The sequence below is a fragment of the Heterocephalus glaber genome, unplaced genomic scaffold (genome assembly GCF_053883595.1).
Source record: "Heterocephalus glaber isolate CG9 unplaced genomic scaffold, H.glaber_assembly_v1.0 deba00001509, whole genome shotgun sequence".
In the NCBI taxonomy this organism is placed as follows: Eukaryota; Metazoa; Chordata; class Mammalia; order Rodentia; family Bathyergidae; genus Heterocephalus; species Heterocephalus glaber.
The window spans coordinates 33,828,471-33,854,554 of NW_028258325.1; the positions used below are offsets into that span (position 1 = coordinate 33,828,471).

Below are 26,084 nucleotides of genomic sequence, written 5' to 3' on the forward strand. Positions count from 1 at the left end.
AAGAAGTTCTAAAGTATACCATCTCAACCCTTACCACTGCGCCCACAGTGGCAACGTACAGAACAGTGAAGATTCTATTTAATCACAAAGACACCCCCATTATTGTCACTGCCGAAGTTCAAATCTCTTCACTTGGAAACAAATTATTGCTGACCATAAATAAAGCATCATCATTAGTATTATTACTAATTATCATCACTGTCTTAGCACTGACATGATCTCACTGGTATTCAGAGGACCCTACCAAACAGGTATCGACTGAAAATTTTGCTCAAGGCCATACAAGGAGGAAATGATGAAACCAGCCCTGGACTTTAAATACCATGAACTGGAGGGTACAACATATCCTTTGATAATTATTATGAATGTAAACAAACGCTCAAGGTTCATAGAAACAGCCCAACCTCATCTCTAAAATTCATAGCTTCAGCACATGCATAAGAATCGTATGAATCATCAATGTGAGAATGCTATTTTGGATTTTTTATTTGAGTTTAATTCAAGTATTAGCATCCAAATAACCATAGCAGAAATGAAATCAGGTGAAAGATAAGCTTCAACTAGAATTTTCTTTCTCCTGGTGAAATGAAGACATAATAAAACAGAATCTCAGGTAATAGAAGGCAGCAGTCCCTTACTTTCCAAATAACATACTAAAATATAACACCTATTAAAATGATGGGATTTCAGGTGATTTTTAAAAATTACTTTTTATACTTCATTATATATTGTGCTTTCTACTATATTCTGTACCATAAATAACATGAAAAGAGATAATAAGGGTCTTTTAATTTAAGGAAACAAACAATAACAATATAGTTGTACCAATAGACAATTATTCTCTATAAAATGTATGAACTACTGATTCAAGTTGAGAGCCTGTCAAGAGAAATCATATACAAAAAGGATAAAATTGAATTTAATGACTATGTGCTGTGAAGTCAAAGTGGTTGATTATACGAGACAAAGCCATCAAGTATTGTCCACATCACCCTGGACAAGTTATTCAGCACCTCAGAAACCCCATTTCCTCACTTATAAAAGGAGAATATTGTAATATTACCTATTTAACAGTCACTGTAAGAATTAAATGACAAACATAACTATATACATATATATATTCATAAACTCTAAAGTGTCATCCAAAAGTTTATTATTAACAATCAAGATTTTTAAAATCTAAACTGAATGATCCTTTGATAATACTCTCATTCATTTCTATAACATGAAATTATCTGCTCATAGCTTAGCATGTTATACAATTCCAATCTTCCTGTAATGGCAAGACATAAATTGATCCATGTATATTTTTTCCTCAATGATATCCTCAACAGAATGAAAAGTCATTACTCTTTACCTCTTTCTAGTATTTACACAAAGGAGTTTAGAATTTACAACCAGTTTTAGAGTTCCATTCAATTCACATTAAAGTGCCTATAAACCATGATGGGTACTTTTTTTCTGGTACCAGGGATCAAACTCAGAACCTTGGGCTTTTGCGAGGCAGGTGGCAGAATCACTGAGCTAAATCTGTGGCCCGTGTGATGGGTACTTTTAATTATGCATCTTTATATTCTAGGGGGAACATTTGGGGGATGGCCTCTAGAAAAGAAAATCTAAGAGCCAAAAAAAAAAACAACAACAACAAAAACTAATGACAGTCAATTAGCAGGCTTTGCTATCAACAAGGTAAGAAAAAAAAAAAAGACATTTTCATAGAGGTAAAAAGAAAATAAGTTCTAGGGCCATGTCAGAAAAATGTCTATTCCTGTTATAACTGCCCTGTAAAAGAAAGGAATCTTAAAGGGCAGGAGGGTTTCCAGCTTTGGTATCTATTACAGACTGAATGTTTGTGCCCTGCTCCTGATTTGGGTGCCAAAATTCTAACCTCCAATGCAATGGCAATAGGAAATGGGGTGTTGGGAAAGGATTAGATCATGAGAGTGGCACCCTCAAGAATGGTATTAGTGCCCTTATTTTAAAAAATACTAATAATAATCAGAACACTCTTTTTTGTGTTATGTGAAGACACAGTGAGAAGACAATCATCTGTCAACTAAGAAAGCAGGGCCTTAATCTGCAGGTGCCTTGATCTTGGACTTCTCAGAAAACAGATAAACCAAACACACCAAAATAAATGTTGTTTAAGTCACCCAGTCTATGGCACTTTGGTTACAGCAGTGTGAACAAGCTAAAAGAGGACCTGTAAAGATGGCAGTGTTTCCGCTAACTATGGCAGGGAACACAAGGAGTTGTATGACACACACAGCTGATGGGAACGTGAACTGGGACAACCACTTTGAAGACCATGTGAAAGTGAAACAACCTATCTATGCCCTGCAACTCAGCAATCCTGGTTCTAAAAATATACCTAAGAAATCCATGCATGTCCACCAAACGCATACATATAGGAAGGTTCATAGCACATTATTCCAAAAATAATATATTATGAAAAACACAGCCAAAAATCAGGAAATTTATGATCTGTCAACTATAATGTGGATGAGCTAAATATATTCAATAATAAAATATTACACAAGATAGAAAAGAATGAACAATTGCTACTTATAGCATGGATGAGAGCACAGAAGACAGTCAATGAGAAGAGCACACACTGTAGTTCAAAAGAGGGAAAATTCATCTTCAGTGATAAAGAGATGAGGGCCTAGAAGGGGATAGGAGGAAAGCTGCAGGAGGCATGAAAATGTTCTCCACCCTGGGTAATGGCCACACAGGTAAATATATATGGAAAAACACATAAAATTATGCACTTCAGATTTTACATATATGAATAAATAGCATTTTTCTAGCCCTGCAGCATTATAATGATGGCAAATCTCCTTTCCAATGCAGCAAGCTGATCACTGTTCACAGTCTCACTTCAAAAATCAAGCAATAAAACATCTCAACAAACCAGTCCTCAGGAAAAGTAAATATACATATGAGAAAGAGACTGGTCCTGGTCTACTTCATCAAGCACCTTCATCAGAAGTGGTGGACTAGTTTTCATTAGTTCTGCTGTTTTCAGATCGTCTCTGAGAAGAATCTTCCTTTTTATAAACGATAAAGCAATTGAGCCAATAAAAAAAAGGAACTCTTTCCTGGATCAATTTAACTCTCCCTAGGGAGGAGCTTGGCAGGGTGCCAATGGTGCCAAGTCACATCAAAGAGGTCACAGGTCCTGTGCTAACAGTAGCCTTTCCCATCTCAGGATGTAGAATGCCCACTCTGATAAAATACGCCACTCACAAACCCAGACAACTGGGGAGGAAGAGACTGGAAAACATACACCACATTATTTTCCTCTTTTGTCCACTTGAGCCAATAAACAGCTTTATCTCCCTCTTAACATCTGTGTGTGTAACATGATCAAGCCATGTGGCTGGATAATGAATAATCTGCAATAGCATAATTCTTCCACTCAACTTGGAATCCACTAACAACAGCAACAGCTATTAAAACTCTTTTTAAAGATTATTTCTATGCATTCATTTTTTTGTTTCTCCTCTCAATCTTCCTCCAAAAAAAAAAGGTAAAAAGAGATAGTTCTACATAGTCAACTAATTTTCAACCAGGGCACCAAGAGGACACAATGGAGAAATATAGTCTCTTCAATAAAAGGTGATGGGAAAACTGGATTCCCACAGGCAAAAGAATGACAGTGGGTCTTTATTTGACACTATGCACAAAAATCAACTCAAAATGGATCAAAAATCTAACACAGATGTGAAACCTAAAACTTTTTTTAAATAACTTTATTATCAAACACACACACATACAAAAACTTAAAACCATTCAAAAAAGAACAATGCAAGGGAAAAAAAAAACAATAATATTCAGATACAGTAGAACTCAACCAAAACAAAACTGAAAAGCACTTAAACATTTTTCCATAAAACTTAAAAAAGCATCTCAAGCACCAACAAGACACCAGAGGATGTGATTTGTTTCAGAAAGATCCCCAAAACCAACATTGAACAAATAATGATCTGGAAAAAAAAACTCCAGTTAGTTAACAGACTCCACATAAGTCAAGCTTCTCCCTAATTTAAATTTCAATACAGTCATATGACACGCGATGGAAACACAATCCCAGAAATATATTAGGCCATTTCATCCGTGTGTATCCTTAATTCCATTTTCAGTTTCTCACACTAGAGAAAATATTTGGTATTTACACATGTGTGCCCTATTTATTTCACTTAAGAAGATGGCCTCAATATGCATCCATTTAGCTATAAATGACTCTAGTTTCTCATTTTTGATGGCTGAGTAGTATTCCATTTTATTTTTAAAAACCCACATTTTCTTGATCCAGTCTCCAGTTGATGGGCATTTGGGCTGTTTCCAAGCTTTCGCTATTACGAACTATGCAGCTATGAACATGGGTGCACATATATCACTGTGGTAAGATTCTTTTAATTCTTTTGGGAAGATACCCAGCAGGGGAATAGCTGAGTCAAATGGGACCTCTAGTCCTAATTCTTTGAGGTATCTCCATACTGATTTCCACAGTGGTTGCACCAGTCTGCAGTCCCACCAACAATGGAGAAGGGTTCCTTTCTCCCCACAACCCTGCCAGCATTTGATATTAGATGAATTCTTAATAGGAGCCATTCTTTCTGGGGTGAGGTGGAATCTCAGTCTTGTTTTCATCTGCATCTCTCGAATAACCAGTGATGTTGAACACTTTTTCATATATTTATTTGCTGCTTTTACTTCTTTGTCTGAAAAATGTCTGTTCATTTCAGATGCCCATTTTTGAACTGGGTCTTTGAATTTGGGGTTCTGATTTTTTTCAGTTCTTTACATATTCTAGATAGTGGTTCTTTGTCTAAGGTACAGTTGCTGAAAATTTTTTCCCACATTGTAGGTTGTCTCTTAGCTCTGTTGGTGATTTCTCTTGCAGTGCAGAAGCTTTTTAATTAAGATGAGATCCCAGTTGTTGATTCTTTGTGCAAGTTCCCATGCGGCTGAGGTTTTGTTCATAAAGTCTTTTCCTATGCCAATGTCTTCAAGAGTTCTACCTAACTTATCTTATAGCAAATTTAGTGTTTCTGTCCTGATATTTAAATCTTTAATCCACTTTGATCCTAATTTAGTGCATGGTGATAGGTATGGGTCTAGTTTTAATCTTTGGCAGGTTGTAATACAGTTTTTTCAACACCATTTATTAAACAGCCTATCTTTCCTCCAATGAGGGTGGTTGGCTCCTTTGCGAAAAACAAAGATGAGGTGGCTGAGCATATCTGTAGTTGTTTCTGCATCTTCTAATCTATTCCACTGATCCTCAGGTCTGTTTCTTTGCCAATACCATGCTGTTTTTATCACAGTAGCTTTGTAGTATAGTTTCAAGTTGGGGATTGTAATACCCCCAGCCATATCTCTGTTGCCTAAAATTTCTTTCGCTATTCTAGGTCTCTTCCGGTGCCAAATTAATTTTCTGATTGTTTTCTCTAGTTCTGTGAAATATATTGTTGGAATTTCAATCGGCATTGCATTAAACCTATATAATAGTTTTGGAAGTATGGCTATTTTCACTATATTGGTTCTTCCTATCCAGGAACAAGGGATGTCTTTCCAGAAACCTAAAATTTTTAGACAAGAACATAAAAGCTCCTTGTTATTGGCCCAGTAATGATTTTTTTGGATATCACACCAAAAGCTCAGGTTACTAAATCATGAGTAAATGGGAATACATTAAATTTAAAAGTTTCTGTACAGCAAAGGTCACAATCAACAAAATGAAACTGCAACCTATTGACTGGAGAAAGTATTTGCAAATCAAATAATTGACAAAGAGTAAATATCCAAAATCTATAAAGAATTCATACAACTTAATAGTAGAACAAATAAATCCTTTTAAAAAAGAATAAATGTCTTGAATAGACAGCCAACAGGTGTACAAATCAAAATCAGGAAAATACAAATCAAAATACAAATCAAAACTACTATAAGATATCACCTCACATCCATTAGAATGGCATTTTTAAAAATCAAAAGATAACAAATGTTGGCAAGGGTGTGGAGAAAAGGGAACCCTTGGACAACGTTATTGGGGATGTAGCTTGTTGCAGCCATTATGAAAAACAATGTGGAGGTTCTTAAAGAAACTATAAATACAAGTTAAACATCCCTAAGTCAAAAATCTGAACTCTGAATGTTCCAAGATCTGAACCAATTTGAATGCTGACATGACATGACATAGTGGAAAGTCCATACCTGACCTCATGTGATGGTTCACAGACAAACACAGGTACACTAAAAATATCAAACAGAACTACCTGAAGGCTATGTGTATAAAGTATATATGAAACAGAAGAAATTGTTTACTCAATTGGTATATAATCCACAAGACTTTAGATATAATCCACAAGATATCTTATTATGAATATACAAATACTCCAAAATAAAGTAAATCCAAAACCAAGCATTTCAGGTAAGAGACCACCTGCAGAACTGTTGTATAACCTAGCAATCCCTCTTCTGGCCATATAACCAAAGGAAATAAAATCACCAGTTTGTGAAGATATATGCACTCCTAAATTTGCAGCAATCATTATTCACAATAGTCGACATACAGAAATAACCTAAGCATCTACCAACAAATGGTAAAGAAACCAGGTATGTTTCTTCCATACATGATGGAATGTGATTCAGCCTTAAAAAAAAAAGGGGCTCCCACCATTTGCTGCAGCACAGATGATACCAGAAGACATCATGCTAAGTGAAATAAGCCAGACACTAAGAAAGTTACTGCACAATCTCATATGCATGTGGAACGTTAAAAATAAAGTCAAAAACAGGAAAGAAAAGTGGTTACCAAAAGTGAAGAGTGATGGGGGGAGGAAATGGGAAAATGTAGGTTTCACATTATAAAGTAGCAGACATGTAGTATGAGCAAGCCTAGAGACCCTAGGTGGCCCACATCCATCAAGGGCCCAGCTCCTAATAGCACATTCAGGTACTGAACTCAACCATGCCTGAATCCAGTGATGAGTACAGCACCTCCATGATCCAATCACCCTCCAAACACATGAGGCTTTGGGGGGATTTTTTTTCTCTAACCCTAACAGGGTACTTGGATTAAAACAATGAACACTGTTCTTTGCACATATTCTTGCACTACTTCCATAAACTTCACACTCTTATCATCCTAACTTTGTTAACTAAATGTATTTCAAAGCTCTTACAAAATGTTTCAAAAACAAGCGAATGTCTCATTGATAGTGATTATTCCATCCAGATATTCAAACTCAATTGTTGCAGATGAATACCTAAATAGAACTTAACATCTTTCTATAACAGATTGAGTATTGGACAAAGATTCAATAATTGATTTTCATGCCTCAAGACATTCACCTGGAATTTGTTCTCAATGAACACTTAAGGTTTTCTGGCTAAGAAACCAGACTTAACATTTTAAAAAACAAAACTAATTGAACTCTAGTCTCAGTCCAATTACTTTATAAACTAAAATCATTTAACTTCAATATTCCTTTCTAGATAACCAAAGTGTACTTATTTGAATACTTACTTATTTGAATATTTTCAAATCATTTTTGTCCTCCAACTAACTTACCAGTAAAAGAGAAGATGATGAAGAACTGGGGAAAAGAACAAATTGAAGCGGTATATACTATAGGATAGGGCCTCTTGGGCACTTTCTGTATGTTATCTCCCACAAGACTCCCAACAACCTTGTAAGGTGGGAATCAGTGCCTAGTTTGTGAATGAACCAAACTGAGCTAGGTTTGGTCAAGATCAGGTGACTTGTACACACAGACAATTAGTGACAGCTAGGATTTGAAGCAAGGACTAGAGGGCACCAAAGCCCCCATCCGTACCCTACACTGTGGTACTCCCACTGGCATTCCTCAGCTCCCTACTTGTGAACCTGGGATTCCCCAAGGCTACTTTCATCAGCAAGCTTAACACACTCCCAGTGGTGGCTACAGTTTTCTGCGTCATTACTTCTGCAGGTCTCCTTGCACCCAGCAGGATACCGGACCACTACGGCTGCCAGGACAGCAAGTATCTGAAAAATGTACCCCAGCCTTGGGTAGAGTGGAGGAGTCAGAGCTGGGGGAAAGAGATAGAACACCCAGGTGTGCACAAAGCGGGAAGGTGGAGTATGCACATGATTAGTGACACAAATAAAAATAGAACTAACACAACAATGGGAAAGAGAAGGCACACTTGAAAAATCCAGAGCATTTCTTTGCTAATGGGTAGTTGCTACTCTTTAGAATACAATGTATATTTGAAATGATTTTGTTAGAGAGAAATGTATAGGTATGCAAATACATATTAATACATACATTTGAAAGGTTATTCGGACTCCTGTTAACAATGAGATCTCCAAGTTAAGTGGAAGAGAGAGGGGACATGTGTACTTAGTACTTAAAACCATCCTCTCTATTGAGAAATAAATAAGATAAAGCCTAAGAAATTCTCATTAAGTTTTTAATGATAATTACTATAGTTTAATGTAGATCTTACTTTTTAGGTTAAATTTACTTTTGATTTACCCACCTGGTCACACATTTCTCTTGAAATACACTTCACTTGCCTTCCAGATATTACACATCCACCTTGGTGGCCCCAAGTCTCAGGGCTCCTTGCTGGCTCTTCCTCAACTCTCCCCACCCTGACCAGGGTGGCCAGGGCTCTTGAGCGTGGTCTCTACCTTCACTCCCTCCCTGGGTGACTGTCACACCAAGCCTCCAGTTTCAGCTCAGTCCTCTCCCCTGAGCTCAGGCTCACAGATCTGCCTCATCTTCTGCTCCTCTAGGATGTTGGTTAAACATCTCAAGTGTTCAAGCCCAAGGCTAAACTCCCCACCAAACCCTGCTCCACCCTGCATTGATTCAGATCAGCCTCCAACTAAAGTCTGCAGAATCCTCCTTCACTCTCTGTCACACCCCACATCCAACTCAAACCCTCTGGGCTCTGCTTTGAAAATATATTCAGCACCCAGTAGTTTCTCAACACACCTACTCTACCACCTTTGTCCAAGTCTCCACCATCTCTCAAAGCAGATGACAGCTTGAATCTCTGCACCAACCTCCCTGCTTCTCCCAGCAGCCCTAAGACTTCTTCTCACCACAGCCACCAGATGACCTTTGCAAAAGGGCTTCACATCTTCCTCAGTGACCTTAACAGCTCTCCAAGCAACGTCACTACCTTTACCTGATTCCAGCTACTCCTCCCACTCCTCACCCTCCTCCTGGAGGACCTGGCCCCGGCATGCCCAGCCAAGGCACCCGCCCTCACCCCTTTGGTGAGGTCTTCTGTCCCCACCCCCACCCGCATTCCATCACCACATCCAGCTGTTCAGCACAGCACTGAGCATTTTGCAACGTCAATCATGCATCCAGGCTGGTTACTGTCTAGTCCTGACACTGGCTTCTAGCTGCACAGATGTCTGTTGTGTCCACTTCTATTTCCCCAGCACCTCACCAGCCCTTGCTAAATACATGCTGGATAAATAGATAACCCCAGTCCAGCCACTTCCTATCACCAACATTTTAAACTAATATAGGGCCAGGTATTTAGCTCAGTGGCACTGCGCCCGCCTCACAAGTGCAAGGTCGTGAGTTCGATCCCTGGTACCAAAAAACAAAACAAACAAATAGATAAAAAACAAATAATATAATAAAAAGCAAGTCCATGATAACCATTATGCTGCTTCTATCCTGCATTGTCCAGACCACTTCTAACTGAGCAACTCCTAGGAGCCTCAATCATCTCCAGTCCTCTGCAGGCCTCAGTTCCCATGCAGTTGAGAAGGGCCTGGCTTTTTCTTTCCTTTTCTTTTCTTGTTTGCAAGTTCGAGGAGTCCCAGAAGGTTCTATCCCAAGTGTTAACAATTATTTTCTCCAAATGTGGAAATTTCTAGTGATGCATACTTTTGATTCTCTTTTTGCCTGTGTCTTGTCATAAGGAATACATTTTCTCCAACAATATACTTCACAGAACTAAAGAAAACAATCCAAAAATTCATTTGGAACCATAAGAGACCTAGAATAGCTAAAGCAATTCTAAGCAACAGAGACATGGCTGGGGATATCACAATCCCCAACTTGAAACTATACTACAAAGCTACTGTGATAAAAATCAGCATGGTACTGGCAAAGGAACAGACCTGAGGATCAGTGGAATAGATTAGAAGATGCAGAAACAACTCCAGACATGCTCAGCCACCTCATCTTTGACAAAGGAGCCAACCACCCTCACTGGAGGAAAGATAGCCTATTTAATAAATGGTCTTGGAAAAACTGGATTTCAACCTGTCAGAAATTAAAACTAGACCCATACCTATCACTGCGCACTAAACTAAGATCGAAGTGTATTAAAGATCTAAATATTAAGTCAGAAACACTAAACTTGCTGGAAGATAAGTTAGGTAGAACTCTTGAAGACATTGGCATAGGAAAAGACTTTATGCACAAAACCTCAGCAGCACGGGAACAAGCAGAAAGAATCAACAACTGGGATCTCATCTTATTAAAAAGCTTCTGCACTGCAAAAGAAACCACCAACAGAGCTAAGAGACAACCTACAATATGGGAAAAAAATTTTAGCAGCTGTACCTCAAAGGACTACTATCTAGAATATATAAAGAATTGAAAAAAATCAGACGCCCCAAATTCAAAGACCCAATTCAAAAATGGGCATCTGAAATCAACAGACATTTCTCAGACAAAGAAGTAAAAGCAGGAAATAAATATGTGAAAAAATGTTCAACATCACTGGTTATTCGAGAGATGCAGATGAAAACAAGACTGAGATTCCACCTCGCTCCAGAAAGAATGGCTGCTATCAAGAAATCAACCAATAACAAATGCTGGCGGAGGTGTGGGGAGAAAGGAACCCTTCTCCATTGCTGATGGGAGTACAGACTGCTGCAACCACTGTGGAAATCAGTATGGAGATACCTCAAAGAACTAGGACTAGAGGTCCCATTTGACCCAGCTATTCCCCTGCTGAGTATCTCCCCAAACGAACTGAAAGAATCATACCACAGTGATATATGTGCACCCATGTCCATAGTGGCACAGTATGTAATAGTTAAAGCTTGGAAGCAGCCCAGATGCCCATCAACTGGAGACTGGATAAAGAAAATGTGTTTTGTTTTGTTTTGTTTTTTTCATAAGGAGTACATTTTCCATTCATGATCAAAAGGACCATAATTGGAAGACTCATCCCTTAAAAAATAAAAATAAAATTAGATGGGAACATGGCCAAAATCAGGCATTTGCAATCATGGCTCTAAAATGTGTGCCCAAGGAATCCCAAGGCCACATGAGCCCTTCCACCTCTGAACACATGCTGGCTGGGGTGGCAACACCAGGTTCAGGACACAGAACGATGTCACTACATAATTTGAAGACAATTAACAACAAAACAGAACCACATTTAAATTAATCACTTAAAGATACAGGTGGTTTACCAGATTTAAAAACAAAATCATGTTGACTCAACAGGCTGGTTTTTTATTTTGTCTAATCAGCAATCTGTACACAGCTTTGTGCCAATGTCTGGCCTATTTTAATACTTTTTTCCCTCTATTTAAACAATGCACACTATGTTTTTTCACTTCCTATGCTCAAATGTAAAAGAGTGCATGGAACTGAGGGTGCTGCATTTATCCAAGTCCACAGGAAACACTGAATTCAACTACGAGCATTAAGTGGGGCTTCTTAACCTTTGTCCTCTGATATAGCAAAGACAAGAGTAATCAAAGCCAGTATTTTTGAGGACTAACTTTTGCAAAGCACTTCAAGTCATATTCATTTAATCCTCCCAAAGCAAGTTATCCCTACTTAAAAAATAAAAATATAGAGGCACAGAGAAATCAAGAAAGGAGCAAAAGGTCACACAGCAATAAGTGGCAGGATGTGAATGAATCCTGGCTCCAGGACCCATTCTTTTACACCACTGTAGTCACTATCTCTTGAGTGACTGCTGGATGTCTTCTGTATTTGGAGATGCTGCTTTCACTGGCCTCTACTGCTCTATTCCTCCCTTGCTGCCTGGCAAACTACTACTCAGCCTTCAAAATCCCATTTTAAGGAAATCTTTCCTGATGCTCCCAAAAGAATTAATCATGCTCTACTTTCTATCCTGTATTTTTTGTTGATGAGCTATTTCAATAACAGGTAAAAAAAATAAATCTCTGCTGATTATTATGAGTTCTATGTGGAAAACAGCTGCATTCTAACTCATGCCTGAATTAATAAATACCAAAACAAAGAACTTACAAATTTGAGACCTTCTGGCTGATTCATATAACAATATGACAACAGTCATTAAGTACTTAGGATTGTAGGCACTTTAAGTATTTCAGCTCACTGATCCTTACAATAATCCTATGATGGACGGCACCAGTCTGGTCACCATTTTGCAGGCATGGAGGCAAGAAAGTTAAAACTGTTGTCCCCATTCACAACCAGTGAATGAACCAGAATTCATTCTAGTGAGAACCAGAATTTGAACATGGGCCCCATGCCTCCCCCTCATGCTCACTGCCTCTGCAGTACGTATGTCTCCGAGGTCCAGGAGAAAGGCTGGAACTAGCTCTGGCCATACAGATGCCATACAGACACATCTTTCTTCCTTCTTCCCATCAACAGAGGGGATGATCACCTGAAGGACTTACAAGGATAGGGTACTATCCACTTGGGTCACTATGGCTGCACCAACAAGAACACAAGGTGCAAAACACAGAGAAATCTTCTCTCACAGGGCTGGGTGCTCCAAATCTGCAATCAAGGTGTTTGCAGGGCACGCCTCCTCCAAAACCTCCAGGGAAAGCCCCCTTCTTGCTCTTCCAGGGTCTGGTGGCCCTGGCATCCCAGGCTCTGCCTCCATCTCCATACAGCCATGCACCTGCTGAGTCTGTGTCTCTGTCCTTCCGGGGCCTCCCCTTGTGTGCGTGACAACACATTCAGGGCCCTCCTACTCCAGAGTGACCTCACCTTAACTCGATTACATCTGCAAAAAACCCATTTCCTAAGAAGGTCACACTCACAGATATCAGAAATTAGGACTTCCAGGTAATTGTCTTTGGTGAAATATAATTAAACCTATAACAAATACCTTATATAAAAATGACTCCAGAGATATAGATAAGTGACTCAGTTTCTCTCATCGGTCAACCTGGGATGAAAGATTTGCCACTTCTCCAAATAAATGAGGGGTTAAAGGTTTGAGGTTTCAAGGGTTTCCTTACACACAAGCTAATAAGAACACAATCAAAATGTAAACATACTTTAAATAAATGAGAAACTTTATCATAAGAAAACAAGTATCTCCCTAGAAGGGAAGCCAGTTGAAATATCAAAAAATTCAAAGTGAAATACTTATAACCTGCTTACCTTCTTCTCATGCTGCTTATTTATCATGTGCCTCATTTCTCCCACTAAGGCAACTTCTTCAAATTTTGACCAGTGAACAATAATGAAATATCTTATCGTCACAACCCGTACTTGGTTTTTAAAACTATTAGTGATTCTTGGGGTCTACAGCTAAGAGATTACACATACACTTTATATTTTTTCATTTATTGGCTCTGTTTTGTCCATTGAGATATTTTATGTGTATATATTACATCCCTGGACAAAGAACTCCAGGGTTTCCCCTCTTGTGTGTCTCCATCTTGCTTCTAATGGTGTCAGTATAAGGAAGCCAAACAGACAGGATGGAAGCAGACTACTGTGCTACCAAATCTGGGACCCATCACTCCACACTTGTCTAGCCTCCCTCTGAGGTCCACGACAAGTTTCCCAGTTCTGTGATCCTCTGTGATTTCAAAGTCACCAATATGCCCATGCTTTATCACCATTCTTAGAAACTGGAGGACAACTTTGGGGCACCATCTAAGAACCTCTATGATACTGCAGCAGCTCTCAGGGGCATCAGCCAGGGCATCGTTGGCAAGAAAAGAGCAACAGCTCAAGTTTTTATTAACCTGGTAAACACTAATCTTTCAAGAAAAATGTAAATAGAAGTACACAATTATTCAAATTCTTCCTAATGACAGGTGCCCCATCCTTCCAGAGGCTCATGGCACACTCGAGCATCTGCTTTTCACCAACTGTACTGCACCCATCTATGCGGCAGGAGAAACATCATTCTCCAGACACTGGCCTCTGGCTTGCTCCGTATGCCAAGGAAGCAACCAGAAATCCCCAAAACAGACCAATTCAGACTTTGGCCCTTTAAACACATTTGGGGAATTCTGCGGCATTAATAATTAGTTGTCAGTCAACCCACTGCTCAGGGCTTGCCTTTGAAATGACTTTGTGAGCTAACATCATAGATAATGAATCAAATGAATCCATGAGACCTGCATCACCTGAATGATAAGAAGCACCACATAAGTTCCACTTAAATATCAAAATAAAACACTCAAGGGCAGGGGATTTAGCTCAGTGGTTCTGCCACCTGCCTTGTAAGCGCAAGGATCCGAGTTCAATTCCCAGTACCAAAAAAATATATATATATAACCCTCAAGGGGCCAGGGATTTAGCTCAGTGGTGCCGCAGCCTGCCTTGCAAGAGCAAGGGCCTGAGTTCGATCCCCAGTATAAACAAACAAACAAACAAAAAAAAAAAAAAAAATATATATATATATATATATATATATATGAATGATACTCAAATCCACATGGATCATGGTACATCGTTGGGTAAACATAATCAAATGCTTGGCTTGAAATTAGATCTGTATTCCTGTATTCCGTCAATTATCCTGACCCAAACAAAAGAAGAAGTACTAGGAGGTTTTTCCAGAGGACATTTCAACTGTTTTGGAAGAAATTAAATGGCCTATATTTTCTTTTTTAAAATAAAGTTACTGCCTTATTCTACAAAATAACCACAATTAACATGGAATAATTCAACAAGGAAAATTCTACTATACTAGTATTCTACATTAAAATGCAATTTTCAGACTAATATATTTACAGAATATTTTGAGACTGTCAGTTGCTCTCCCCTGGTGGCTGGAGCTCATCGTCTGAAATTACACTGAGCACAATCTCAGGACAGAATGCTCAGTGATTACAGAAATACCTGATTTGTTCCTAAAGAAAACAGGAAAATACCAGTTATATTCTTTAAATCTACAAATTGTGCAGAAATTTTCTTTGTTTCAAAAGCAATCAGAAAAAAATGCAAAGCAGCTACAGTTACTACCAAACAGTTACTGCTTCCAAAATTATCTTTCTCACCATGGTCAGTGCTTAGACACTAATCTCCTGGGGAATTCCTGATTTTGCAATGGAATAGCTCTTGTGTCTTAGGAAAATGTTACGTGTGCGTGTGTGTGTGTCTGTCTGTCTGTGTGTCTGGATGTTCCCATTGAGTCCCTTTCCCTTGGAAGCTCTGTCCCCATAATCCTTCTTCCTTCCAGCTCCCCATCTCCTTTGCTGTGGGCCCTTGGACAATCTTGGTAAGCCTCAGCTTCTGCATCAGTATTGGAGAATTGGACCACATCTCTCTCATAGAGACACAGATAATCCATGGTGAGCAGTCATCAGAGCAACAGCTGTCTCACAATAAGTGCTCAATAAATGTGCACCCTTATAACTCCTCTAGGGTCCTGTTACAGGTGAGGAAAAGGACTTGTTCAGGGTTACGACAGGATCAAATGTGACCCAGTATCAAAGCTTCCAGGCCACAAACCTTCCAAGCCTGTCCAATTCTAGTATGTGGTATTAAACATACAGAGGACAGTCATCTACATTCTCTGAAGATAATAAAAGGGAGAGTAACCACCAAAACCATGTAATTCAATAAAAAGCATATTATAAAGCTTTCTCCCTCACCATTTTTAAAGATCTACATTTTTAAAATGTATTAATCCTAAATAATATGTAAGGGTTTTTTACAAAGGACTATTTTCTGTAGGATAATAACAAATATGGTGTTAATTTAGAAGGTTTCTTCATCCTAATGACCATTTCAACAACAGGATATCAAGAAAGTAAGTATCTTGAGCACTACTCTATAGCAAGCATTTTCACGTGGTACCACAGAAATCCCTCCCAACAGCACAGCCAGGTAAGAATGTACATCAATATTTTACAGGTGGAGAAACTGTGGCCCAGAAAGAAGTCACTTAACCCAGGACACCCACAGACATTCACCTACCCCAGAGGAGGACTTGAATTTAAACCCAGATCCACCTGCATCAGAAGCCCTTGCTTTCTTTAGAGCAACGTGGATCAAATTTAGGCTTCCTAAACACTTGGCTTTAGAGATATACTCAACAAAGTGAGAAAGGTATCACATTTTTTGAGGATGTTCCAATAGCAGTTCATTTTAACCAAATTAGTTCTCCAGAGAGATCAGTAATAAACATGGCCAAAAAGATGCCCCGCTGAAGTCAAACCCAATTCACAGTTTCAAGCTAGTCTAGATGAGTGTCAGTTTCATGCCAAAAGAACCTTTCAAAAGACAAGAACTTGGGGTCAAGTTCAGGTGAGTGGCACCTGTCCTTCCCCAGCTCCTGGGCCAGGTGCCCTCGCCAACCCTTGGAGCTGCCAGTTCAGCAGCTCGAGGCCTGAACATGCTTCCTAGAGTTTCAGTCCAGGCCAAATTAATTCCTCCTTGGACTTTTACCTCTTTCACCATTTTTTAAGTGTGCAGTTCTATGGTATTTTAAGTACATTCACATTGTTGTGCAACAGTCACCACCATCCATCTTCTACACTTGTCTTCCCCATCTGAAACCCTGTACCCATTAAACAACAGCTTCCCATTACCCCTGGCCCCAACCCCTGGCAAATAACATTCTACTTTCTGTCTCTGCGAAGTTAGTCTACATACTGCATCTAAGTGGAACCATACAGTATTTGTTCTTTTCTGACTGGTTTACGTCTCTTAGCACAATTCCCCCTCTCTTATTCCCAGTTAGTCTCCTTCTAAAAACATCCTGAATGTTCATCCTTTAGATGAAACAGAAATGAATAAATGAGAATTTCACATAATCCTATCAGGATATAAAAGCACTAAGGATGCTTAAGAAGGAAGGAAAGAGAGTCACATTCCAAGAAACCAGACTATTTTCCTACCTATCCATCCTTCCTTAATCTATGCAAATGAAGTTTACACCATCACATCACACTGTAACATTCGATGGTAGCATCACATCACATTCTTTAACTTAACCATCTATCAAAATGATGCACTGCCAAGCCTTTCAAAAATTAACTTTCAAGGAAAACTACAGATGCATTAATGAAAACCTGTACTCATCAAGCTCTCCTACTACACTGATAAGGTAAAACTGCCATAAGTGTCATTCTGATAAAAAGACACTGCTCTTGGCAAGATGGTACTGTATTAACAGTTGGTCTGCAGAAAGCTTGCAACGCCTTCACAAATGTTCATATAGAAAGAAATGTTAAGGAAAAATTTATATAAACCCTGACACAGCCACTATTATCCCTCCCAATAGAAAAACAGCATAACAGCTTCTAATGAAAATCCTGTTTTCTTTACAGGAAATAAAGATAATAATGCCACAAATCAACATTCTCCTCTGGTTTTTGTTTTTTTATTGGTTTTTCTTGCAATCCACACATTCTCGGAACCAAGAGGGAAAAAAGATAAAAATTCAATAAGACACTTCATCTTATTTTTGTTTCATACATCTAGTTGCAGCTTGTAAAATAACAGCAGGATCTAGTACTAGTAAAGGAAAATGATTCAATCTAAAATAAAACTCAAGTCAGCAGGAGATGACTTTGATCATGAGACAATGATACTTACGTTGACGGAATGCAAGACTTCCTTTATTTATTTTAGTAGAAATAACCTCAAGTTCTAGAAAAACAGTATTTTTAGAAAATCACACTGATCCAATTGCTAAGTCTCATGAATAAGAGCAGTGAGTGCAGTGAGTGTGAATTTGTTGCACCACTGCTCATATATTTTCTGCTTAAATCACTGGAATTCCTTTTACATAAATGTAGGATGCTTTTCCTTCTGAGCTTTGGGACATGGTGACCCTGCCCCTAGTAATAGTATCCAACATACTCATCATTCATGCTAGATTTCCTGTCTCTTTAGAGAGGGCACAAACACTATAAAAATACAGTATTTCAACCAGGGGGACCAGAAAGCACCAACCACTCCATATCTGAGGTTCATGTTCCTAAAACTAGAAGGAACCTCCAGGGGCCCCACTCCTACTCCCCCGCCCCCTGTGTGGACTGTTTCTCGAGCTGTGCAGTCTGTCTCTAGCTCCTTTCACCCACTTTGCAGCCAAGCCCCCCTTCATCCATCTGGAAAATGCCCCAAGCAGTACGGGGAAGGGGCTTTCTCACATCCCTGACAACTAGGCCAAATGCTCTTTTGCTCTCTTATCTATTCTACTTTAACAAATGTTACTTTCAAAGAGACTCACTCTGGGCTGCTTTGCAAATGAAAATTTTCAGTGTTTGTCCCATCTTGTCCCTTTCCTAGCTTGCTGTGCCATACAAGAACCATCAAGAAAATAAATAAATAACATAAAGATATCAAAGAACAAATCTCTTCACAAAGACAGACCTAGTTTACCTGCTCTGACTTCAGGAAGGACCAAAACTAAAACATGCATCAATTGAAAGTAACCCTAAAAGCCCATACATTAAAGTTGTGATTAAGATCCCAAAACATCAGCAAAAAGCCAGGATAGTGTTAACCAATTCTGACTATAAATTCATTTCTCTCAAGCCTAATGCTCATTTTTAGCAAATCCAACAGGTCTCTTGTCTTTCCCCTACCTTCACTTAGGGTCAGCTGACATCCAAAGCAATGTCTGTATACCCTAAAGAAGATAGAATGAAGTTATAATTTGAATAATTCAAGTCCAAAATCACTACCTGTTAAATAAAGGTAAAGCAATGTGTAGAAACACTTTTAAGACCCACATGACACTAGACAGTGATGGTGAACCTTTTAGAGCTTTCAATGATATAAACAGCCTTCTGCAGCACACATGCCATAGGTTCAACACCACTGCACTAGAATCAGGTCTTCCTCACACACAGCATATAAGCAAAGACCTCTTGGGCTCTAAACACCATTTATCATTGGGCCCAAACCACTGGAACTGATCAGTTGAACACAGGGCCTGAGAAAAACCAACACGAGAGGCTAAAAGATCTTGCAACCCTCTGCAAAGACCAGGCCCTGTCCTGGGTGACAATGTGTCATTCCAGGGACATTCCAAGTGTGGGTTCCACACCAGCATCATCATCATCATCACCTAGGAAACTATTAGAAATGCAAATTTTCATCAAGCCATACCATAAGCCAACAAAATCAGAAACTCTGGGGCCCAGCAGGATGAATGTTCACAAGCGATTTGGATCCATATTGAGGTAGACAATGATAAGGCTACTTCCCAAAGGACCAAAAGTTACACAGATAAAAAATAGATAGTAGGCATGAGTACAGGTAACAGGAGCAGAGGATAAATGCCCAGAGCCAGGGAAAAGCTGGCATGCTGTAAGAAGAGTGGAGCACAGGCCCAGGGCATCAGATGGAGAGCGGATCATGAAAGTGTTAGGTTCAGTGCCAAGAAGAGTGGACTTCCCCCTGAGGACAATAAGGAGCCTCTGAAGGAGGGGACGGACGTGCCCTGACCTGCAGAGGACTGCAGAAGATCACCTTGGATGCAGTACAGAAAAGAAACAGAAAGTAGCCATGGTAAAGGCAACTACAAACTCTGAGGTGAGAAGTAGCAGTGGTGGGAAGGAAAGCAGAAGCGTACTGCCAGGAATGGCAGGGCTCCACACAGGAGCAGGAGCTCGAGCGCCATGGTGCCTTAGACAACTGCAAAATGCAGGTGTCGGGCACAGGTGCACTACAGAACAGGCCAAGCTGCTCTCCTGCCTCCCCTAAGCCTTGTGAACACACCCTCCAGCTCAGTAGGGGTAGCGCTGGCCTGGGAAGCGCCAAGTGCTTCTCCAGTAACACCCACTGCATGGTAATCTGTTCTCTCGCTGCGAGCTGTTCTCTCTAGACTGAGAGCTCCAAGCAGGCAGTGGCATCCTGGTCAGTTTTCATGTGCTGCATCTGGAACAGTGCCCAGCTGTCAAGAAGCCAAACTGAATGAATGCAGCAGGACAAGCCAGATCGCCACTGGAGGCCACTGCTCTCATTCAGGGGAGAGATGACAGTGTCTTGGAGAAGGAATCAGGAAAACAAAGGAAATGAACTTCTTAATTTCTCTGAGTCTGTCAATACCACCCAAAACACTGGATGGAACTTTCCAAGTCAATCACGTAATGAAAATTTAATGGTAAATTTGAACTGCGGAATAGTTTACACAAAAGCTTAACTCCCCATGGAATGACAGAAGGAACCACAGTGAACACCTTAACATAAGAAAATAAGACACAGTTCTAAGCCACAGAGAGACTGCCATCTAATTGATATTACAAGGTGGGCTTCTTTTGTTTTTGGAATAACTGCAAAGCCTCAAAGCAGAGGATGGAGACGTTTCAAATCTCACTGACATCGTCTACATCTTTGCTTTGATTTTTAGAAATGATTCCTGGCAGGCAGATAATGTTGTGACCCAATTACAGGGTATTTTGGAAGTAGTAGGTACCTAAAGGGAGGTGGGGCGGGTAGGCGTTGAGGGAAGAGCTGCAAACAGGCGCTACCACCTGCCGCTCAATCTCAATCTCGGAATTTTACAGAGTGGGGAGCGTGACAATCAGGAAGTAATGCAACATCTTCCCTGACCTGCTTCCCATTTTCTCACCATTCCCAAAATAGAGCTAAGGAAAATCAGAAATATAATTCTCAGCCCTCTGGAGAAGGCTCAGTAAGGGCATAAATTTGGGTCTCCAGGGAAAAAAAGGATGAAAAGTATGGCTATTGAAAACCCTAGACTCAAGAGGTAGAACAGCAGGAAAATAAAACCACCGGACACAAAGGAACCAGAGAAACACCACAACAGTGGCCAATTCTTACCCCAAAGTACACAGTACTACAAGCTCAGCTGCCCTGGATTCTCCAAATGCAAACTCTTTAGATCAAAAGGTAAAGTTTTCTTTAAAACTAAAAATAACGATGGTTAAGGTCTTGCTTCATGCCAAGTATTGTTTTGACCCCTTACCATGTATTAACTCATGAAAAACAACTGCCATATTTTACAGGCACCATTAGTATTGCTATTTGCAGATAAGGAAACTGAGGCACTGTGTGATTCTGTTGTCCAAGTAGAATTTTGTGATCTATGGCCATGCAGCTATTAATTGCAGAGCTGTATTATGACCTGAAGAATCTGGTTCTTAATCACCAAAGCTGTATACTTCCCAAGAGGACTATTGTGTGTATGCACTGTAGGATGTGTAGCAGCATCTTGGTCTCTATCTGCAAATGCCAGCAGTTATCTTTCCACAGCCATGACAAAGTATCTCCAGACATTGCCAAGTAAGCCCTGAAAGGCAAACTGCCTCCTTTCAGAACCAGTGCTTAGAGATTTGAAAGCCAAATCCCTAAATCCCTCACAGGAGTGGTAAATCCCAACTGTTGAGTAGAAGGAACAGGCTACAAGAATTCCACTGAGTCAAGAAAGGACGGGAACAGAGATGGCTGGAGGGCTTTCTGCAGTGGAGATTTTGCACTTGAGTCAGTTGCCATGACTCCTCTTCCACGAAGCCTCCCTGCCCTTGCAGAATGAGGTCAGCTCCCTTCCTCTCCACTCTCACAAGGCCTCACTCACATGCCTCTACTGCAGCTCCTCAGCAACTCTACTGCAGCCCTGGGACATTCCTCTCTGTCTTCCTGACACAGTGCCTGGCATGAACTATGTACTCAATAAACATTTGCTGAACAAAGGAATGAACAAATGAGGCTGAGGCTCCTGGGTGTCATCAAATGAATGTGTCTCTTCAATAATGACCTGGAAAAGGCACGAATAAAAGTTGGCTCCTGGGTAAAGTACGAGAGTTCTGCTCAGATAACTTGAAGATTCTAAGGCTGCATAAGTGCTTCCCAAGGTATCTACACATCCGAGTCCACTGAGAGTTCTGATCATGTCTCAGCTCTGTCTACAAATTTAATTGTAAAATGAATCAATCAACCCAAAGAAAACTAACTCATGGTAAGGAAATTCTAACTTACTACTATCTACAAACAGGACTGCTAGCAAATTGGTATATTCAATGTCACAGATCAACTGTCTTGTCCAAGACAAAAGACTACTGGAGAAACCAAATAAGGATCAGAAGGTAAGACTAGAGCAAGCATCAAAGAGCAAACAGGAGGCTTCCAGGGAGAACCCCCATCATCGAGCATGATGGGGTCCTCTCTCTAGATCCAACACTGGGGCAGCCAGGAGGAAGTCTCAGGCCAGCCATGGGGCTTCCAGAGAAGCCCTGCCAGCCTCCTCAGAGGCCTCCGTCTCCCAACACTGCATCACAATTAGCATGTGAAAACTAATCAGATTCCTCTGTATTTTATGACAGAAAGATTCTAGACTAGAGTCTGCCCAGAGAGATTCAACAGGGCGATCCTTAATTTCAGGGATATCTGTAAATTTTATTTGGATCTCACAATTCAATCTGCATTCAGATTGAAAATATACATCAGGGCCACAATGTAGAAGAAAGAGCTCCACCACTAACTAGAAAAATTCTGGATAAATGTCTATTTTGAAAATGGACAAAAGGAGAAATTTTCACCTTTTCCCCAAATGCTGAATATGAGAAAGTTCATGGTATGGTGGAAATAATTCGACTACAGGATTTGTTTTGGGGCTAGGCGAGGCTTTTAACTTTTCTGAGTCATGGCTTGTCTCCTCTCCTTCAAAATGAGAGATTAAGGGTATTGATGTGCTTCTTGCATAGTATCAGGCACATAGTTGGCCCTTAATTAACAAATGTTACTTCTCATCCTGTCAGTTGCTTGGCAACCCATAGGCTCCTCAGCACTGATGACAGTTTGGGGACAAGCACCATTGTTCTCTGTGCTACCTTAGTAAAAAGCTCCTCAGTTTTCTTATCTCTATAATAGGAACAGTACCCTTTTTTTTGGTAAGATTAATAATGAAGTTCTTACCACAAATAGCTCTACAATAACATTAATGTTATTACGATCTATGAGATATAGATACAACTAAGCACAGATTTTTGACATGTTATCAGAAAACGCATCATTTACTTTCTTAAGCTACTACTTAAAACTTGGAAATAATTTTTTTCTTTTTTCATTCTCTCCCTATCCCCCAAAAGCAACCAAAACTAAAGGTGAATAATAGCAATTCCACAGGCAAATTATTCTTACGCTTCTTCTAGCTATTCTGGGCTCACATTGGAGGGGATGGTATTGGAGAACCCCATACGAAGCTAGCTACGACACAACTCTTGGTTTTAGGGCTTTGAACACAACAGCATTTCCTAGAAGCACAATTCTGAATTGCTAAGCATGTTGTTTTGGCAGAAAGAAGCCAGCATACAAAGACATAAATGCCAAGATACATCTCCATGCCTGCCTGTTGAAATTCATACTTCAATCATTTGCCCCTTCTGCTATCTGAGACCCTCATTTTTCATCTTGCACTTTTCTTGTCATCCTTAGGCTGTAATTCAAAAACACCCTTTCCCAGGGCGTTTTCAAAATTAGCTACTTTGCAGCTCCTGGGACTCTGAGTCTCTTGCCAGAACTCTGCATTCCTAGAAGGCCCAGGGGCCCCAGCAGCCCACCCACAAGCTCCACACTTTGGCCTGCACTCCAGTACTCAACTCAATCCCACGGGGCAGACTCTCTGCATCTAAGGCCCAGATTCTCAGACTTACCAATTTCACGGACCATTAAGCTGCCAAATGAAAATATTCCCATCACTTCATAAAAGAACCTTACCAAAAATCAGATAGGTATAATCTCAGAAAAGGACACACCTTTTTATTTGAACTCTAATGAAATAGTCACTACATCATCATCATCGTTATAAGGACAATGAAAACTTCATCAGGCAATGGCCCTGAGGCTAGCACTGTGCTTTTCCTATATCTTTTATACTTTGTAGCAACTACTAGTTACTTTTTATACAATGTAGAAATTAAGATCTGATATATATGACAGCAATTTTGAAAATGCCACATCCTCTAACCCTGGCAAAGCCACGGCTGCCTTCTTCAACAATGGCATTCCCCTTTACTCTGAAAATCCCCTCCAATCTCATTCTCCTGAATGTATGCTTTTACTTTTAGCTCAGTTCCAAAACTCCAGTTTTTTAGTTTAAAGAAAAAAACCACTCTTCCTCCCACCCAAAGCATTCCTGAAGCACACTTGCCAGTAGAATGCTACTTCAAAAGCTTCAGGTCCTAGCAGATAAAATTTTGCAACATTTATATAAGAGGAAAAGGACAAAGTGGTTAATTTTAGTTACAACCACTGTCTAATCATTAGCTAACACTAATGAAGAACCCTAATCCATATATCCATACCATCTGTTTTTTCCATGTTCTCTCATCTTTGTCCCTGTGAATCTGGACATTTTATGCACCAATAAATTATACAATGGGATTTTTTTCTGTATAAAAATAATGCATGTCCATTACAGAAGATTCAGATTCAAGCATTATGGAAATCGATAATGTACAAAGAGGATATCTTCTATAACTACTCCCAAAGACCTCCAAAGCTTTTTAACTGATCCAGGCATCCTAGTTCTTGCCAAGTGACAATGAGTTGACTTCCCCTCCCCTAATCATCATATATCTATCCCCCCTATCTTACAGCTCTCAGCTACTGTTTGGAATTATTGTCCCACTCCTAACAGGGCTCCAGGAATCCTGGAGCCTGTCACTGTCCATTTGTTAATTATTTAAAAGAGTTAAGAACTCCGGCTACTCCTCACCTTACTCCTTAAAGGTTAATCAGGCTAAGTACTGTGAGCATCCCTAAAGCAGTGTGCACTGAAAACACCAAATAGGGTTGGTTTCCTTTGCTCCCAGCCCCAACGTCATAACCTAGGGGTAAGGAGGGAGGGGTTGGTAATCCTCCTGAGGATATCAGAGAGATGCACTCACCAACCACTGGCACATGCCCAACCAATTCAGCGATCATGCTAACACTGAGGGAGAATGATGATCTTATTCCAGAGACCAAGTGCTGCACTTCGTCTCCCCTCAGAAGATGCTATAAAGGTGCCAAATCCCATTCAGGTATAGTGCCGTGTGCCTGTAATCCCAGCACTCTGGAAGGCAAGAGGATAGCAAATTCAAGCCCAGCCTGGGTAACTTAGCAACTCTGTGAGACCCTGCCTCAAAGTAGGAAATAAAAAAGTGCTAATGATGTAGCTCAGTGTAAAGACCCTGAGTTCAATTCTCATTATCACCCCCCGAAAAGTTTCAAATGTCAAATATGTTTTACCCAAATCTAAACAATGCCTTATCTCCTGCACAGACTTGCAGGGCCACATAGAGTTAATTTTATGAGAGCCAGTTTATAGCAAATGGAAACTACAAGGTGGCTAGGAATTGGCCCAAAAAGGGAGAATACTGGGCAAAGCAGTACCAACAGGATAAATTTGGGAAACACAGAATCACCTAGGCTCTAAATGAAGTCCTCCCTCCCCAAATAGCTGCATCACAGACCTCTGGACTGGGCCAAGAAGGACTGGACAGGTACCCAGAGCATACATTCTACTGCAACACTCACTTTACAGATGGGAAAACTGAGGCCAGAAAAGTGAACTGACTTTTCCAACATCATGCACTGCATAAAAGGAACAAAGAAGTGGAACCCAGGAGTCAAGTCTTTGGAGCCTCTGGTTGGTGGTCTCAAATGGCACCAGACCCTTAATTACACAGTCATTGCCACTGGCATTTCAGCTGAGAGACATGCCACCAACACTTACCAGAATCCAGTATATGCACTAATGACACATTAATATTGAAGTGGCAATCTGGGTTTATTTTCCTTACATTTACTTTTATTTGCTGGTAGTACAACATTGCTGAAAATAAACGAACACAAAACGGTTTTTAAAATATGGATGAACACTTCTTAAAAACATTCAAATCATGCTCGCTTCAGCAGCATATATACTAAAGCATTGAAATCATT

General features: G+C 40.0%; 1 protein-coding gene across 11 annotated transcripts in view; it reads right to left on the minus strand.

Moving 5' to 3' along the window:
* The window catches only part of Apbb2 (amyloid beta precursor protein binding family B member 2), a 346,490-nt gene that overhangs the window by 314,263 nt on the left and 6,143 nt on the right, over window positions 1–26,084 (minus strand). Inside the window, exon 1 of one of the 11 annotated variants that reach the window (XM_087187845.1) lies at window positions 18,779–18,797. The exons of the other annotated variants lie outside the window; for them this stretch is intronic. The gene's annotated coding sequence lies outside the window, so the exon portion shown is untranslated. Of the gene's footprint in view, window positions 1–18,778; window positions 18,798–26,084 lie in introns of those variants that run through there. 11 annotated transcript variants of the gene reach the window in all.